Source organism: Apis laboriosa, unplaced genomic scaffold, assembly GCF_014066325.1.
Source record: "Apis laboriosa isolate Shangri-la unplaced genomic scaffold, ASM1406632v1 scaffold34_cov151, whole genome shotgun sequence".
Taxonomy (NCBI): domain Eukaryota; kingdom Metazoa; phylum Arthropoda; class Insecta; order Hymenoptera; family Apidae; genus Apis; species Apis laboriosa.
The window spans coordinates 5,960,005-5,980,039 of record NW_025222928.1 but is presented as its reverse complement, the minus strand read 5'-3'; the positions used below and the strand labels follow the sequence as shown (position 1 = coordinate 5,980,039).

Sequence of the window (20,035 nt, the reverse complement as noted above, 5' to 3'; positions counted from 1 at the left end):
TGCTATCGATTAACAATAATAGCGCGTGAAAGAAGAAAAAAGAAGAAAAAAAGGAGACGGACAAAAGTAAATAATTCACGAGGAAGAAGGAAACGAAAAGATCGTAGAAACTAACTAATAATAATAATAATAAAAATAAAATTTAAAAGCAAAATTACAGTGCTATCGATTAACAATAACAGCGCGTGAAAGGAAGAAGAAAAAACGAGACGGACGGATATAAATAAAATTCAAGAGGAGGAGGAGGAAGGAAACGAAAAAACAAGATCGTACGTGGGAATAAAGGAAGAAAGGAGGAAAGTATTCCCCCTTCTGTTCAGCCACCGTGGTTGTCCGCTCCAAAGTGTCCTCTGATCCCGTTTGCATATCCGGCATGCTGCCCGCCACAGCGATACGTCAACATTGTGACGAGAGCTGTGGTGTAAACCTCAGCTGCGGTTTCGTTTGAAATCCTGCAGGGCAATCGCGATCTGCGACTCGATCTGTTCGATTCCCATCACCACGAGCAAGGAATAAATTTCGAGCGAAAGATCTTCACTCGAGTCGGAAGATCGGATTGATTCGTTTGAATCGCAGTTTCAAACGATCGATGGTGTTTTTTTGATCCTCGAACGAAATGCTCGAAATGGAATGATTGTCAAATGATGCGCGTTCGTTTCTCTCGGTTCCAGTTTGCGCGAGAGAATTTTGGAAAAAGTTGGGATCGATCGGGAGCAGAGTGGAGCGTGATGTGGGTCTTTTTTTTATATTTTTCGCAGAAGCGGCTAAATTTTTTTCCACAGAAGTAGTATGCAAAGTAATTAGATTATTTTATTTTAAGCTTGAACAGAGAATTTGCTTCGTACGTTCGTACATTCAAATTTTGCACGAAACGTTTGAAAAATTATTTTGATACACTTGTTTTAAAAAGTATATCCAAATCGTAGAGTAGATTTTATTGCAAAGTAAGAGATAAAATTATTATTTAAATTAAACGGGAATAATTTGTTTCGCGTTGAATTGTGAACAGACCAGGCCAAGTAGGAATTAAGCGAGGCTTAAGGAATTAATTTAGCTTCAAAAGATAACAACGTAGAGTTTGCTGTAGGCATACAACGATTACATCTCATCCGAGTTATCGATCGGATCCTTGTTGCGGTTTCGAATCTTGATCGGCCCTCGATTGGATTCGAATTACCTTTAAATACCGACGATTAATCGAATCGTCGAATCGTCTAACACAAAAATTCTCCTCGGCTCGAATCATGAGTCTACTCATCGTCGTCCATACTTTCGATCATTTATCGCATAAAATTTCAAAACGGAAATATATATACATTATCGAAATATATCGGAAGTATATGGATAAAGTAAGATGAATTTTTCCATTTGGAAAAAAAAAACACGTTAAATTGGATAGATTTTAATTCGGATTATTCGTCGAAAAGATTTTAAAAATATTTTATCACGGGTCGTGCAAAATTTGAAATAATTTTAAATAAACTCGTGTATTGAATTATCTTTTCAATTATTCCTTTTTACGACGCTTCATTTTTTTTTTCGACCCCGAGTTTATTCGATAAATTCATTCGATCCATAAATTTCCCTTCTCAATCTTCTATTTCGCTTTATCTAAATCGACAATCTCCGCCAAAAACAAAATTTCGTCACGACAATTTCCGCTTTCTACGTTTCAAATTTATTTCCTTTGTCTTTCGATAACTGCCTCCTTCCGAATCTTCTCCACGATGTAATCGTCAAGAATATATTTCCAACCTTTTCGAGGCTCGAACGTTTCCTTAAAAAGATAATCGTCACTCGTCGCAGCCTCTTGGACGAGGTTTCTCGCGAGGGGAAGTGTTATTAGCGAAATGAGCCGCGACGGACGATCCTCCGTTTCCGGGCCACGAGTAAATGCTCGGTGGGTAAAGTAGGTCGCCGCTCGGAGGCGTGAAACACACTCTGGACGATCTTTCTTCGTCCCAACGTTCTCGATCGTTCTCGGCTCGTTGAGCGTGAATCGCCGCTCTTCCGTGAATTTTCTCGCTTCGTTCAGCTTTCTGATATCGCTGGATTCCCTAGACCTCCAGAAAAAATCCCTAGACGAAACTACTCGTGTGTTTCGAGCGAATAGGCAACAGCGGTGGAAAAATGTTATTTATATTTTTATAGTGTTAATTTTTGGGGTTTGGAATTGAAATTATTTTCAAAAAAAAAATAATGTTAAGATAATTTTCTTTTTTTCTTATTATCGGTTCTTTCTATTCGCTCGTTCTAAAATATATATCATCCCGATCGTTATGGTTTTTGCGAGAAATTTTTGGTTAAAAGAAATTGGATTAAAGAATGAAAGAATACTTGAACGGTATTTAGATTAATTTAATTTTTTTCGTTGATCTTTCCCACACGTGTTTTGGGATTTATCGATCGATTTATGGAAGAAGACTCAACGAAAGAATGAAACGGAACGGAATAATTCATCTGATATTATTTTCTTCTTCTCTTTTGATCGCTCTATTGAATCCTGCCGCTTTGCATTCTTGGTTTATATAAAAATCGATGCGTCAATGTGTCAAGATTTCGCTCGTGGTGAAAGAACGCGTGACAAGTATCGAATTCTTTCGGCGTCGGTTTCAAAGAACACACGTAGCGACACGTAGTGACGAGGTTTCTCTTTGCTGTCTCCCTCTGGCGGGAGAAATATCGTGAAAGCGATGTTTATCGAATGGATGAAAGAAAAGATAGCGGATTTCGAGGAAAGAATTTTAATCTTTCACGTTGTCCCGTATCTCTCCCTTTTCTTTCCCTTCTCTCTCTCTCTCTCTCTCTCTCTCTCTCTCTCTCTCTCTCTCTCTCTCTCTCTGCATATTAAAAACAAGGCACTCTGCGGGTAATGCGCGGGTTTTTTTTTTCCTCGAGTTGAAGCTCCATCAAAGACATCCGGTTTTATCTTGTATGAAAGACGTCGACTGCAAGATCTCCGCACCGCGTCAAAGAACATAATATTACGTATTAGAGGAGAGGGCCCCGCTCTGCGAGTCGTTTCGTTTTGAGAATTAAATCTCGAGTAAATGTACGAGCATTCTATTCGAAATTAAATTTGTTTTCAATTTTTGGATGGCAGTTAACGGTTGGATGGATGGTTGTTAAACGAAAGATTAAATATGCTGAATTTATTTATAAATTGGCAGATTGATTTATAAAATTCGATCCTATAAAGAAAAGTTCGAACTTGTCATTCAAACTTTTCTTTATTACATTTTTTTCGGAAGATAAAACTCGAGAGACTCAGGAAATCACGGAAATTTATATTAACACAAGATTTAAATATTCCAATTTTAATTATACATTATCCAATTTTTTTAAACTACTAATCACGTAATTAGAAAACTATATAACACAATTCAAAAATATTCCACTTACTATTTCAATATACATTTAATCCTTTCCTTTTTCCTTAAATTCTTAATTATATAATAAAAACATATATATATATTGCTAAAATTGAAAACAACCTTTTTTTTTCAAAGTCTCTTCAATCACATAGAAAATCACAAGTAGAAAACTATATAATATAATTTAAAAATATTCCATTTACTATTTCAATACACATCTAATCTTTCCCTTTTTCTTTATATATATATATAATAATTAATTATAATATATTATAATATATATAATAATTAATTATAATAACAGAAACATATATACTGCCATCCAAAAATTGAGAACAAAAGCAACCAAATCTTTCTCCTCTCCTCCTAACTATTAATCGCGTAATCAAAATACCATAACTTAAAAATTGAAAAAGTACAAACTCGGATCGAAGTTGGAAAAAAAACCAGAACCAAAAGTTCGAAAGCAAAACTCGATGGAGGATTATTATCCTATTGGATAGCGTGCACAAAACGACGTTCTGCAGAAGATAAGACTCGTGTCCCGTTGGTGGGTTAATTGAGAACAGGGCTCGTCGCGCGAGTATTCTCACCCCACGGACGATCAATGGCAACGTTCCTCCACGTTTTCCACCACAAAATTCTGGTCAAAAACTCTGGAGATCTCGTCAACCGCCTCTCCATTCCTCTGTTTGCACTCCCTGGTGCAAATTTTATTCCACCAACGATATCTTATCATATCTTTTCTCGCTCGGTTTACCCCCGCGAGGGGGGAGAGGAGGGGTGAGTTCATCGCGGAAGACTCAATATTTTCGTTTTACGACGTTTCCCGCAAATATTTGCGATCCTCTTCGATGCTCACGGCGGGGAAAATGAGTTTATAAATCGGTGTGCTGTTTAAAAATAAAAAAAAAAATTCTCGCTCGCTGTGTTTGTTAAGCGAATTGAATCGTGATAAGAATATTTCTTTTTTTTTTTTTTTTTTTTTTCCTCTACTATGGAGAATAGAAATTTTTTAATCACGATCACCATTTCATGGTTTTGAATAATGAATAAGCAACGAGTTTGGAATCGAGCGTGTACGTTTGAAAATTGGTTCACTTTCAAAAGTTTGAATAATGGATAAAGATTTGCTCGAGTTTTTTGACGAAAATTTTTATAAAAATTCGTAGAGAAAGAACGGATTATATACAAGTTGAAAAAGAAAATCTTTGAATTGGAGAATTTATTCGTATTGGGGGAATAGGTTGTGAAAATTGTTTTTATCAAAGTAAAGAATATACTGGGTAAGAAGAACAAAAATATATATTTAATAAATAATTTTCTCATTTTTCTAAATCAGTTTAATTCATTATTACAATTGATAAATTTATTCTCAAATATATTGTTTTTCTTTTTCAAATATCTCATCCCAAATTCAAATTTTCTCATTTTTCTAAATCAAAACAGTTTAATTCATTATTACAATTGATAAATTTATTCTCAAATATATTTCTTTCCTTCTTCAAACATCTCATCCCAAATTCAAATTTTCTCATTTTTCTAAATCAGAACAGTTTAATTCATTATTACAATTGATAAATTTATTCTCAAATATATCTCTTTCCTTCTTCAAACATCTCATCCCAAATTCAAATTTTCTCATTTTTCTAAATCAAAACAGTTTAATTCATTATTGCAATTGATAAATTTATTCTCAAATATATCTCTTTTCAAAATCCTTTTTCAAACATCTCATCTCAAATTCAAATTTCCATACTTTTCTATAAAAAAAAAAAAAAAAAATGGCGAGAACATATTTTTCCACAAAACAAAAGTTCTGATTTATATTATTTCACTCTCAAATACATCACTTTCTTCTCTCGAAAAATTTCATCCGAAATTCAAATTTCCTTTTTCTGTGCCCCAGAAGAGTTCGATTCGTTATTTCATTAAATTTTATCGCACTCGTATTTTCAAATACATCGCCCTCTTCTCTCAAATCGATATCTTCCTATGAAAATCGCACGAGGTACGAAGCATACTTGAGAAAAGTCGGATTCACCGTCGTATGCTAAGACGCTTTAACGTTGAATAAAATGTAATGAACGATGCAGGAGAAGAAAGGGGCGAGGTGAAGAGGCGAGGCGGGGCGAAAATGAAAAATCCAAAGTGATACACGGCCGGTGGAGGGAAAGGGCGATGTTTCAACAGTTTCGGTGGCAGAAGGTGCAAGGGAGGAGCGACACGGGCAGACCATTACCATACGTTACCTCGTTGCGACTCCCAAAACTGCAACACACCGGAAGACAATTTCCACTCGTTGTTTCTGCTGGAATCAAGAGAAATCGTGGCTCGTTAACTCGAAACTTTGAAGAAAGAGAAAAATCGTTTCTCTCATTGCGCGCACGATCCACGATCCAGTGAATCGATAAATTTATCCTGAATATTTTTACCTGTACGTTCGTGAGAAAATTTATTTCGTTTGAAGAAAATATAATCGCATATATTTTAGTAATAGAAATTTTTGAAAAGGGAAAAGACAGGGGTTTTTTCCATGCATAGAAATATTTTTTTCAATCAGAGCTCAAATCTAAAAATTTCGTATACATGTTTAATGAAATTTTTGAAAAGGAAAAAGAAGAGGGTTTCTTTTTTTTCCTAATCTAAAAATCTAATCTAATCTAAATCTAAAATTTAAAAATTTCGTACGTATACATATTTAATAGAAATTTTTGAAAAGGAAAAAGAAGAGGGTTTCTTCCATGCATAGAAATATTTTTTTCAATCAGAGCTCAAATCTAAAAATTTCGTACGTATACATATTTAATAGAAATTTTTGAAAAGGGAAAAGACGAGGGTTTCTCTTCCATGCATAGAAATATTTTTTTCAATCGAACAATCAGACTTCAAATATAAAAATTTTGTATATTTAACGTTATATCTTGAGGAACAGAAGGTATATTGAAATTTCATTTTTATAATCGATTCGTTAAATTGAAGGAAAGAAAGCATATGTGGAAAAAGAGTTATTCGTTTCTTACTCACATCCTACTGCATACATATTTTCACTACATATTTGGTTCGACTTGGTGGAATGTTGAAGTGAAAAGTTGAGAGGGTCGAACGCACGAATGTTGCGCAAATATTTACAAGGATTTATTCTCCTCCGTGTCTCGATAAGAAGATTTTCCAGAGATCACGATGGATGAGTTGCAACATTTTCAACGGGGAATGGTTCGTTCCCCGTTGACTGAATAAATTCACCAGAGGGTGACGTCCTTGGAACGGATGTAAGTGGTTGCAACTTCTCGAGCAACGAACAAAGTTTTCATAATCCTCTTCCAGGACGATAATCGATCACGAATGGTATCACGATAATCCCCTTGCTTTCAATCGACTCTTCATTTTTCCATCTTGGGGAGATGTTTTGAAAGTAATGAATACGATGAATCGATTCAAATTTTCGATTTTCGATCAAATTTGTGAATGATGAAACGATGGCGAAGATTTATAAATTAAAAAAATTTTAGTAGAGGAAAAAATCGTTTAAATTAAATTTATATTATTTCGTGATTTTATTTCGAGGAAAGGAATGAAGAATGGGTCGAATGAGGTGTGATTCTTCGCGTGAGACCAGCTTGTGTATTCGTACGAATGGGGTAATTAAGCAGGAATTTACTAGAATTCCCTTGGTATGAATTCCTTTCCGGCTTTCCAGAAGGCTCATTACAATTCAGTAGTTACGCTATTAAATTATACTACTGCATAATTATTCGAAAATTCGCAGGAACGTTATTCCAAAATCATTTAACAATTGCAAGTTCTTTTTGTCTCTAATTTGTTACGAATGTATATAATTCGATACAAAAACATATAAATATTTACGTCTACGTCTGATTCTATAACATTTTATCGTTACAAGTTTAAATATATCCTAGGTAAGAACGTGTTATTACTAAAATCACTTTACTTAAAACTTTATCGCTTTAAGATTATTTAAAGATCAATCATCGTACAACGTTTTATCTATATTTCTTCTGAGAACAATTTGGAATACAAAATAAGAAGAAATTCAATAAATATCAAGAAAACGATAAATTTCTTTTTTAAATGTGCTTACGTGAACACCATTATGCAACAAATTTGTTTTCTCAATAAATAATATTTACATTAATTACATATTTGTTGTTGAGAATATTCACAAGCCAAGTTATCGTAATATACTCCTTTACAATACTCCATAAATCACTCTACCCTTCACGAACCCACGGATCACATCATAAACAAACAAACATAACCAAGTCTCATCAACATCTCCCCGGACAATATCTCTCAGAGTGAAATTCGCGCGAAACAAGGATTGATAATCTACGTCAGCGTGGTGAATATATTTCAAAGGAGGAGGGATCCGTTTTGCGGTGAAGGGAAGGCTGTACACGAACAGGGAGGAGGGGGGAGGGTCCACGCAAAAGGCATCTTTGGCAAACTTGCCAAGTTTACCTTCCGCCCGCCGCTTCTTGATCGTAATGGACCCTCGTGAACGTTCAAACCACGGTTTACCGAGTATTGGTCGTTCTCTCTGCAAGATATAAAGCGAATCGGTCTATCTTGTCCGCAGATATTGCGTTTCGAGACTGGTAGAACGAGAGGTCGAGTGGTTTTCACGTGGAGAGTTAGGTTAGGTTAAGTTTATAGGTTAGGTTTGTTTCTGTAATATCGATCGAGTAATTGAGTTTGTATTTTTCGATAGATATTTTTCTTTTTTCATTGAATTATTGTAAATTTTATTCATATATCGTATATATATTTTATAATTTTTCGTTCTTTCTATGAGATATAAAGCGAATAGGAGTATCTTGTCCGCAGATATTGCGTTTCGAGACTGGTAGAACGAGAGGTCGAGTGGTTTTCACGTGGAAAGTTAGGTTATGTTAAGTTTATAGGTTAGGTTTGTTCCTGTGATATCGATCGAGTAACTGAGATGGTATTTTTCGATAGATATTTTTCTTTTTTCATTGAAATATTGTAAATGAGAATTTTATTCGTACATGGTGTATATATTTTGTAATTTTTCGTTCTTTCTATGAGATATAAAGCGAATGGAAGTATCTTGTCCGCAAATGTTGCGTTTCTAGATTCGTAGAACGAGAGGTCGAGTGGTTTTCACGTGGAGAGTTAGGTTAGGTTAAGTTTATAGGTTAAGTTTGTTCCTGTAATATCGATCGAGTAAGTGAGATGGTATTTTTTCATAGATTTCTTCTTTTTTCATTGAAATATTGTAAATGAGAATTTTATTCGTACATGGTGTATATATTTCGTGGTTTTTCGTTTTTTCTATGAGATATAAAGCGAATGCAAGTATCTTGTCCGCAAATGTTGCGTTTCTAGATTCGTAGAACGAGAGGTCGAGTGGTTTTCACGTGGAGAGTTAGGTTAGGTTAAGTTTATAGGTTAGGTTTGTTCCTGTGATATCGATCGAGTAACTGAGATGGTATTTTTTCATAGATTTCTTCTTTTTTCATTGAAATATTGTGAATGAGAATTTTATTCACATATCGTCTATATATTTCGTGGTTTTTCGTTTTTTCTGCGAGATATAAAGCGAATCTTGTCCGCAGATATTGCATTTCTAGATTCGTAGAACGAGAGGTCGAGTGGTTTTGATACATGGATTTGAAGTTATATCTCTTCGCATGATAATAAATAATTGAAACAGTTTATAGATTTTTCTTATTTGAAAATAATTTAAAAATTGTTATTAAAATTTGAATTCATATATCGATATTTTTCGTCGTCTTTTTCTCGAGTATAAAACGATTTTTCGTATTTCCATAAAACGAATAATTTTGAATGTTAGCTAGTCTTTTATTCGATATCGAATGAAGTAATCTAAACTCTTTCGATAAATTCTTTTTCCATTTTAAAAATCGTTATCGAAAATATTATTAAAATTATTATTATTCGTATATCGATATATTTCGTTCGTTCTTTTTCACTTTTTGAAAAGAAAAGATTTCCTCCTTTCATCGAAATCCACTTTGTCCCTTACGATCCCTTACCATCCACCGTTTCTTCCTCCTAAAAGAATATTAATTAGAAAAAGATTAAATTCCGGAAAGACATTGTCAATCGGACCTCCATCCGCGTGGAAAGTTACAATTTACAACCTTTGATCACTCGTGCCTTCGAAGCAAGCGAATTTTCGACGAGTCATTTGGCCGAATTGTGAACGTCTCGACGACGAAACGAGGGTTGGCAGGAGGACTCTATCTGTGGCGCACGACTCGAAACGCGTTCTCGCATTCGAAAATGGGTGCGGAAACTGTATCTGCCTGCTGTTATTCACCAGGGTTCACAAAGCGGACGGGCTCCTTCCGCGCCGCGGAAAATTAATATTTCCTGTGCTAACGAGCGCTGGGCTTTCCTCGGCGCAAAGGAACGATCCGTGAAAAATGGAGGGAGGGAGGAAGGGGGGAGGAAGAAAAATGGGAAAAATAGGAGGAAAGAAAAAAAATGTGAAAAATAGGAAGAAAGGAAAAGGAACGGAAATATTGGGCTGGCGGAAACGCAGTATCGGTTTTCTGAGCGCAGAAATAATTTATATATTCGGTACATAGGTAGTTTTTAAATCATTCGAATCGTTTCATAGATATTTTGCTACTTGAGAATTTATACGTATATTTATTTCGAAATTCCATCAAATTTGGTAAATGTCTTTGGTTAACTCATAATACTGTTTTCCCAAGAAACAGTTGTATTCTCACCCTCTTCAAACTCCTATAAATTTGTATTGTAAATGTATTAGAAAAATAGAACGTAAATCAAAAATTTCCATTGATTGAATTATTAGAGAAAAAAGTTATCGTTGCTTTTAAAAACTCCTATAAATGAGTTTCCAAATCTCTGAACCTCTACCATTCCATTCTTTCCTTTTTCCCTAACAAATTACTCGAATTATTACGTTCAACCGTTACATTATATTATTAATCTCATTACATTACATCCTTAAGAAACAAAATATATTCTTCAAATTTTCATTTTTGAACGAGTATCGTATAAACTCATCTCAAAGTAAAAAAAAAAAAAAAAGAAAAAAAACGGATCCCAAGCCAGTGCCACAAATCGAGAAAGAAGGAAAAGTGTGCGGGAGAGAAAAATAAATTCGGTGGACGAGATTAACCGTCCCTCCTCCGACTGAAATCGAGCGAGCTCGATAACGCTCAATCGAATCAATTCTCCCACTTTCCTCCCCCTCCTCTGTGCGTCGAATAAATAAATATTCGCTCGACAACGGGGTTGATCCGACCCCGCCAAGCGGAACTGGAGCTATCCACTGGAGGCAACAAAGGCAACGACGCCTGCCCCCTGGCCCCTTCGTTTAACTCACGACCGATCGATAATTATTGTGCACGGAGAAAAACGACGGCCAGGTTGCCGCGTCAATCAAGGAAATTCGAGATAACGAGACTTTTGACGGTTACGAAGGGATTGAATTTTGCGAAATTTTCCTCCCAATCGTCGCGATTTATGTATATATATTTATTCCTGTCGAAGAACAGGAGTTCCGTTCTCGACGTTATTCCTGCTCGTTGCAAAGAATCTTTTCCCTCGTTGAAAATTCGATTAACACGAAATTGACGCTTTGAGCTCTTCGAGGTGAAGACCGCTCGCTCGATTTCAGAGGAGGGACGGTTAATCTCGTCCACCGAATTTATTTTTCATTTCTCCGCACACTTTTCTTTTCTGATTCGTGGCATTGGTTTGGGATCCTTTTTTTTTTTTTTTTCTTTTTTACTTTGAGATGAGTTTATAGGATATTCGACCGCTTTGGCGGACGGTGTCGACTCGTGAAACATCGCCGAATTTCCTTTATGACGTTAGAATTATTTTTTTATTTCGTTATACGAAGTTACGAAAGACTATTAAAATGAAAAGATCGATCCTCTTCTTCTTCTTTATTCGCTGTACAAAATTATTTGTTTCTTTTATTCGATAAGTGTCGAGTTTATATACGATACGTGCGACTCGTATTTCGTATATTTATATATGAATTGGGTGTCATTGGACGCGATCGCTGTTTTTGTTTTGCCTGTTTTGAAGGGGGACGCGACGTAGCGAGCTCAGTATAACAAAGGCATCGACACGATTCATATCTGTGCGTGGCATAGTTTTATTCCTTTATTTCCTTTATTAAATATATTCTTTCTTACGTATTCTTTATTTCGATCAAATCGTTTCACAATCTTATTATTTCTCCGATGATAATTAGGATAAAAAAAATTGAGAGGAGGCATGAGAAATAAAAAAGATAGAAAATATTTGCTATAGAATTATTTCTTTATTTTGATGAAACTATTATACGATAATAGAAAAAATTTTTATATACAATTTTATACGATAATTAATCGCTATAATAATCGTTGAATACAAGAAAATTAATAATCAAGATTCGTCACGAGGAACTTGTGATAATTAACAATCGATTTCTTCCTTCAATCTCAATCGATTTATTCCTCATATTCAATCTTCAATCTTCTTCATTCTCTCGCCTCAACGGATGCGAATAATCCCTCGACAAACTCGAAAATATAATATTCCTTAAAGAGAAGAAAGATCAACGTATAAAATACGTTTCCATTGGAGGAGGAGCGTATTTTCAAAAAAATTCCCTCTAAAAAGAAAAGTCGAAGAGATCCGCTCTTAAGTCTCCCCGTATTTTCGCTCTTTTTTCCACGCGAAACTAATCTTTTCCCTCGCTGCAAACGATTAACACGAAATTGGCCGGTGACGCTTTGAGCTCTTCGAGGTGACACAGCTTTGGCAGACGCGTAACAGCGTGTCGGCTCGTGAAATACGTCGCCGTATTTCCAGCGGGAATCGATCGTGCGAACAGCCGTATGGAACGCCGTTCGACGAGGGAATATCGTTTCGAGGATCGGTTTTTTGCGCCGAAAATTGGCTCGGCCGAACGAAAATTTGAGGAGAGAAGACGAGAAAGGAATTCGTGCGTGTATATCGAGGGGACGAGCAGCTGTTTACTGCAATGGATTTTACGATTTTTCGGTTATAAAATGGGCCAGGTTTGAATGCCGGTCAACCTGTCTCAAGGAAATTCGAATTGATGGGCTTTTGGTTGTCGAAAGCATCGAATTATGCGAATTTCTCTCTCTTCGTATCGCGACCATGGATTTATGGAAGATGCGGATCGAATTTGTTATTGTGAAATAAGCGAAACGCGAGGAGAGAAGGAAAAGGGAAAGTGAAAGGGTTGTTAAAAGATGGAGCAATTTTTTTTGTCGAGAAGAAGAAGGAAAGAATTATTTTGAAAAATTTTTGTTTGAAGAAAAATATCTATCGACGAGGTGAAACGACTTGCTTCGAAGGGAGAAAGGAAAGTGCAATTCGTGCAATTTTCGCGGGAAATCTGTCAATCGAGAAAACCGCGTACGAATCGCGAACTCGTGATATGGGAAAATGGAGAAAGAGAAGAGGGAAAGGCAATTTTCGATGAGGTAATAATAAAAATGAATTATTTTCTTGGACCATCGTAAATAGAAGATAAAAATGAAAAGGTAAGATATCAAGCAGTATCGAAGAAATTTTTTCGAATCGCGTAAACTGTACAATTAAAATATATAAAAGAAGAAAAAAAAAAAAGGAAAATACTAAGATATTAAAAGAAAAAAGTGAAGTGAATTTTTGTCGTGTAATCGTCGGATTTAATACTTTTCCGTAATAATTTCGTCATAAATCCATTCACATTTTGATTTTATCTCCACATTTGCCGGTTGTACGCTTCTAATTATTAATTAAACGGAACGAGAAGTTAAAAGATACGTGCGCGAATTTCACTCTCTAATTTATGAAATTTTCACACATCCATTATATCCATATCCAAGAGTAATTTATTTCAGTTCAGTTACCGAACCTGCCTCGTTCGTTTCATAATCTCTCACGCTCCTCTCCATTCACTACCTCGAATCCCCCCCCCTATAATCGTTCCATCGAATCAGCAAATCAGTTTCTCATTCATTCATTTCTTCTTTCTTACCCTCTCCCCCTCCCCCCACCGTTCCCGATAATTCAACGATTCATCCCTCTCATTTATTAATCCGTCCCCCAGAAATTTCATTAAAACGTGATTTATATTTACATTTTCGATAATTAAAACTCCGATCCACCTTTAAATTAACCTTAGCCGTCTATCGATTTATAATTTAATCTATCGAAGGTGTTCAACCGAACAAGAAAAAAAGAGAAAAAAAAAAAAAAAAAGAAAAAAGAAAAAAGAAACTCCAACGACGAGATTAATCAAGCGAGATGAATTTTTCAACGAAGCGCTCTTTTTCAAAGAAGGAAGATAGATCGTTACAATATAATATTCCATCCCGTTTAATGATGCTTTTTAATGCTTTTTCTTCTAAAGAGAGAGAGAGAGAGAGAGAGAGAGAGAGAGGAGAGGGAGAAAGAAATATATATATATCCCTTTCGAAAAGGGATAATAGAGGCAGAGATACATTTATCGAGCGAGAAGTAACGAGAGAAAAAAATTTATTCGTGTATAAAAGGGGCGGTCTGTTAGCCTGTTGGCGGATGGAAGTCGATTCGACGGCCGGGATCGCGCGAAAACGCGCGCGACGCGAACCGTTTCTGCAAAGCGAAAAGTGATGTTAGCTGCTGCGGGGATCGGGTGAATTTGAAGTGGATGGGTCGATGGGTGGATGCGGCTTCGCTCTTGAAACACGACCTTCGTATGAATTTAAGCTTCTCGAGGAAAAATCTTTGCCGACGAAGATGCTCGAACACTTCTTTCCAAAAGTGCGGTGAGGGATTATGGTAATGACGAGTGACTATGATGGTTTTCTTTTTCTTTTTCTTTTTTTTTTTTTTCTTTTTAATAAAAATATCGAAGATTTAACGGATTTATTCATTTGTAATTGGAGAAGATGAAGTGAAAGTTAATATTATGAAATAGAGAAGGATAGAGAGTGGTTGTAATTATCTTGGAAAATGGAGAATGATCGTAGAATGATCGTAGTTGTGTAAAAGTAAAAATATCGTAGAAATAGATCTAATAATAAATAATAATTATTATCGCAATTATTATTATTTTTTTTTTTAAATATCGTAGAAGTAGATCTAATAATAAATAATAATTATTATCGCAATTATTATTATTTTTTTTTTAAATATCGTAAAAGTAGATTTAATAATAAATAATAATTATTATTGCAATTATTATTTATTATTATTATTTTTTTTAAAAATATCGTAGAAGTAGATCTAATAATAAATAATAATTATTATCGCAATTATTATTATTATTTTTTTTTAAAAAATATCGTAGAAGTAAATTTAATAATAAATAATAATTATTATCGCAATTATTATTATTATTTTTTTTTAAAAATATCGTAGAAGTAAATTTAATAATAAATAATAATTATTATCGCAATTATTATTATTATTTTTTTTTTAAATATCGTAGAAGTAGATTTAATAATAAATAATAATTATTATCGCAATTATTATTATTTTTTTTTTAAAATATCGTAGAAGTAGATCTAATAATAAATAATAATTATTATCGCAATTATTGTTATTATTTTTTTTTAAATATCGTAGAAGTAGATCTAATAATAAATAATAATTATTATCGCAATTATTATTATTATTATTTTTTTTTTTGATTCCAGGTGCATTATCGTTATCATCGTCCAGCTTACGACAAGGTAAGAAAATACGAGGTATTACTTAGAAGCTTTAATTCTTGTTTAAATAAAGAGTTTGGTAACTACGAGTCGAAGAATAATCTGCATATTTTGAAGTAGTTCAGAGAGGAGGGGAGGAGAAACTTTAATGGGAATATCGATGGTTTGAGAGAACAACGGCATAACTGCAAAAGTGAAATGCTAAAAGAAAGAATGGTTTAAACGAATAAATGGGAAAAATCTTTAACAATGTTGGGAACGAATATATAATTTTTTAAAGTGATTCTCGAAAAGTTATTAAATAATATTATTAATACGATATTATATCATATTATAATAATTTCAATATTTTGTATCATTAGGATTAAAATTTAATAATATTAAAATGATATTAATTATCGAAATTATTAAATCATAGAAGTAAGGAATATCCTCTTAAGGATTATTCCCATAATTTATATACAATTTATGTATAATCCTCTTATGTATTGGAGAGATTAAGCCATTTTTTCGAAATCAATTACGCGTTTAAAATGATATAAATTTTCGAAAAATTTATATCATTGTTCTGCCACGATATTTCCACGAATATTAAATATTATCAAATAGAATCCCAAAAACTCTCTCTTAAGATATTCATCGTAGAAGAAAAATTTATCGTTTAATATCAAAAATTTATTCGTCACTGTGAATAATTTTTACTTCTTATTTCTTCCCACTATGAATCCTCTTTAAAATATAACGTATAACGTTATATAACATTTTATTATATCACTGGTTTCCAGTGTCAATTGCAACTCTCAAAGAAATGTAATCGACGATTTTTCCTATTTATTCATCACATAACGATATTTCAATATTTTTATTTTGTCTGTGATTAAAAAATTATTCAAACTTTTGAATTTTTACTACTTTTTATTTATCTTTAATACAATTACTTCTTCCATATTTCTCCCTATTTAATCGTAAAAATTATTCAAATTTTTAACATTTATTTATTTTTCAATCACGTCCTCATATTCTATTCTTTCTCCCTCCCATTTATAAAATTTAAAAATTATTTAAATTCCTTACTTTCGTGCTTTTATTCCACAAATAATCTAGATATAAAAAAAAAAAAAACAAATTTTACACATTTTACACGACAAGATTTTTCTACCATATTTTAGATACATGCAGTTAGATATATTCAAACGTTTCAACCAGATGTGAGTACAGATATTAATAATTTTGAATATATACACACATATATACATACACATGTATCCATACATATGAAGTATTAGACGCGTGACGCTTGTGGTGATATCTCTTTATCCGATTATCGATCCGTGGATACGATCAGTCACAGTTGACATTATTTTCGCGTTGCTCGCCCGATTTACATCGTGTAACAGATTTGCATTTGCAGCCGGGACAGTCATCGTGCCAATCCACGTCTCGTCACTGGACGTTGGATTGTCGACGAGAAAGAAAAAAAAAAAAAAAANAAAAAAAAAAAAAAGAATGGAAAAGAAACGAAACAATCTCCTTGAAAATGAATTTTTTCGTCCATCAAATTTTAACATAATCGATGTTTTACTATGGATAATGATATTAAGATATAATTATTTATATCTACGTATCGATACATTTCTATTCACGAAATAGAATGAAATGGAATACAAACACAAAAGAGGCGATGTCAAATCCACGATATATATTTATATAGTATTATAAGGGGACGAGGTAAAGATTCTTCGAGATGGAACAACCATGTTGAATTATTAATAGGAGGAGCAAGTTTGTCGCGACGAATTCCTTGTTCGAAAGTTCTCCATTTCCCTCAAACCGGAAACCGTTAAATCGGTATCTTTGCTCGACATTGATGATTAAATGAAATTGAAAAGTCGAGCTGCGCGTCGTGGAAATTAGAAGATATACTCGCAATTAGGGGAAACTCGGTTTCTACAATTTGCCCTCCTTTCGAGAATTATTTCTGTCATTATTTAAATGTTATTTAAACGTTCCACTTGGTTCAAATATAAATTGTAATCATTGGACAATGAAAATGGATAGAAAAAATTTATATGTTGAGTTTAAACGCGTGATCAAATGTGTTTGATAGAAAATGGATACACACATATATATATATATTTCTGGATCGTGAAAGGCAAAGTACGGAGAGACCAAAGAGACACAAAGTTTCACAAATGTTAATTCGGCTGAGAAAATTCGGCCTCGAGTTAAAATGAATTATTCATCCGCTTCACCAAACCCTTCTATCTTGTCGCAAGCTTCAACTCCATTCTGTCACACCTCCTTATCTGAATCTTGCACAATATCATCTAACCATTTGCGATCGGTAGAAGAAGAAGAAGACGACTTTATATTGTTCGGGCAACCGCCATTGTCCCTTTACAAATCATCGTAGAATAGGACAACGATGTCCTCGAATAACGGAATATCTTTGGGAAAAATTCCAGGAACATCAACAATTTCCAACGATATCGATTTTATTTCCAATTCCTGCACCATGGTTAATTATAATTCCTAGAAACTTTACCACGAATTTCTATCTAATCGCGGTTCGAAATTTCTCTCTAAACAATCTCCGTGAACCGCTTCTCCTCTCCATCCCTCATTTTCGATCAGATTCTTATTATCGGATTAATAAACGAGGGGATCAAACACGCTCCCCACTGGAAAATCGAGGGGGAGGAATTAGCTCGAGTTGTTGGAGTGGGCCAGGTGAACGATGCTCGATCGAAATTTCACCGGTACACAACTTCACTTGGAATTTAGGTTTCCAAGATATTAATAATCTTGATGTATAATATCTATCTCTCTCTCATTTCACGAAACTCGAATCAAGAGAGATTTAACGCGAATATATTAGTTTCCTCTTTTCGAAGTTCCCGCAACACAACGAATCTTCGTTCGATTTGATACTTTGGAATCGAACTTACATATATATCTATAGAGAGAGAGAAGTCTGGTTTCGTAGCAAATTAAATCCCTTTAGCAGGTGAGAGAGAGAGAAAGAGAGATATACTGTTGTACCGCGGATCTTCGTCGATCTCCAACTTTTGATAGTTTAACAAATCTTGTTTGAGAGATATCTTTGGTAAGAGGAGGAGAGAGAGATCCCTCATTGGTTAACTAGCTTCGAGTTCTTAATTGGGGGAATCGAGACTAATTCTCGTTTCGCGATCTCGATGTGATTTTACAATTAATTAAGATAAATTAAGTATAGAAACGGGATAGACGATTGAAGGAAAAAGGGGATTATAAGGATCGATACATGACGAAGATATCGAGAACAAATATTAAAATTTCACTTCAACATTTAATGTTTTTAATTAAAAATCGAGATGATTGAAATTTTGATTTCATTTGTAACGATTAAATGATTAAAAATCGAAGAAAAAATGATAGACTGTCCCAAGTGAGATTCGAACTCGCGATTTTTCGATTCAAAAGCTAGACCTCTATCCCTTAAGCCACGGTATCCTTTGAATATTTATCGTTATTTGTTCCTATTTTATTCGTATATGGTGGTCTTGATACAATAATAATTACGATAATGATAATTATAATAATCCAAGCGAATAAACAAATAAATGATGGATTACATCGAAGTAATTATTCAAATCCATATTCCATTAATCATCTGTCATTTCATCCATCTGTTGACGCCACCACACAAATTCCTATCGTTAATTTATAACAGTATAATGTACGTGACGTATTCACGAATCGAAACGAGATCTTGTTATTATATATACTTGAATAGCATTGCTATTCGCTTTACGTTAGATCTCCAATAGTTGATATAGAGGGCGCCTAAGTGTAAACCTAAATAACCTAAATTGAATTGCATCGCGTCATCAAAATTATAACGACGCCGCATTACATCGTGAATTTATACGTGTTTCCATTAGCGAAATTGCACACCGGTATACGCGCCCTGTCGTTAAAAATGCATGCAAATCTAACGGATCGTACAAAGTCACGTGAAATATGCATCGACCATAAAATAGAATTTCTTTTGTATTGCGATTATTTCTCGTTTTAAAAGTAAGAGAAAGATCATCGTATTTTAACGATGAACGAGATGAAACATTGGATAATAGATTCTATGTATATAATCAATTGTGACAGAGGTTCTCAACCAGTGATTATCATTAATGAGACTTGGATTGCTATTGTATAAAATTTATCTACAAATTTACAAATTTTATTTTCAATATCGAAGTATGCCATATTTCGATCCTGTAGGACAATTTAAAATTTATTAGATATTGTCTTCGTTATTTTTTCGATCAAATAGAGAATCTAAAATTTTAATAAAATCCTGTATTCATATTAATAGTTTCCTATTATTTATACTTATATTATACCTCAAATTTATGTGAAATAAAATAATTTGATTTTCATTAAGAGATTAATTCGAGAGAGAGAATTTTATTTAATGAAGAAATTGAGAACTATTGACATAAGGAAAAATATACAGAGAATAAAACAAGATACGAAGGAAGTTAAAGTTTAAATCTTCTTTGATAATTAGAAAAGGAGTCATGTGTTACGTAAAAGAGACGAAGAATCTTTTATTCTTCACGAAAGATGATTTATTTTAATTGTTGAATAAATACACTGCGAAATCGTGGAGAGAAATGTTTTCCAATTCTCGTAAAATCGAAAATGAATTTTAAGAATTTGTGTTCAACATTTTTTTTAAAAGAGGAACATCTTTGGAAAAGATCGTGAAATTAAACTAGGAATGTTACGATGACAAGCGTGAATTGACGGGTGATTACTTTAAACACGATGGTTCCACGAATAAGGGAGCGGGTTACGAAGTTCAAAGGCGTTAAGGGATTAAAGGATGAGTTGAGTAACGATTAATGTAAAGGATATCGAGCTTTGAAAAGAAGAAATTTGCGAAGGGATTTCGATGAAAGAAATGGTGATGGAAATGGTGTTGGA

The 20,035-nt window shown here is 33.8% G+C and overlaps 1 protein-coding gene across 3 annotated transcripts in view; it reads left to right on the top strand.

The window, feature by feature from the left end:
• Positions 1-20,035, top strand: part of LOC122714713 — a 151,981-nt gene that overhangs the window by 66,648 nt on the left and 65,298 nt on the right. For 2 of the 3 annotated variants that reach the window (XM_043936320.1, XM_043936318.1), the window contains exon 2: positions 15,053-15,088. The gene's annotated coding sequence lies outside the window, so the exon portion shown is untranslated. Of the gene's footprint in view, positions 1-14,083; positions 14,193-15,052; positions 15,089-20,035 lie in introns of those variants that run through there. The other variant, XM_043936319.1, reaches the window with a different exon arrangement.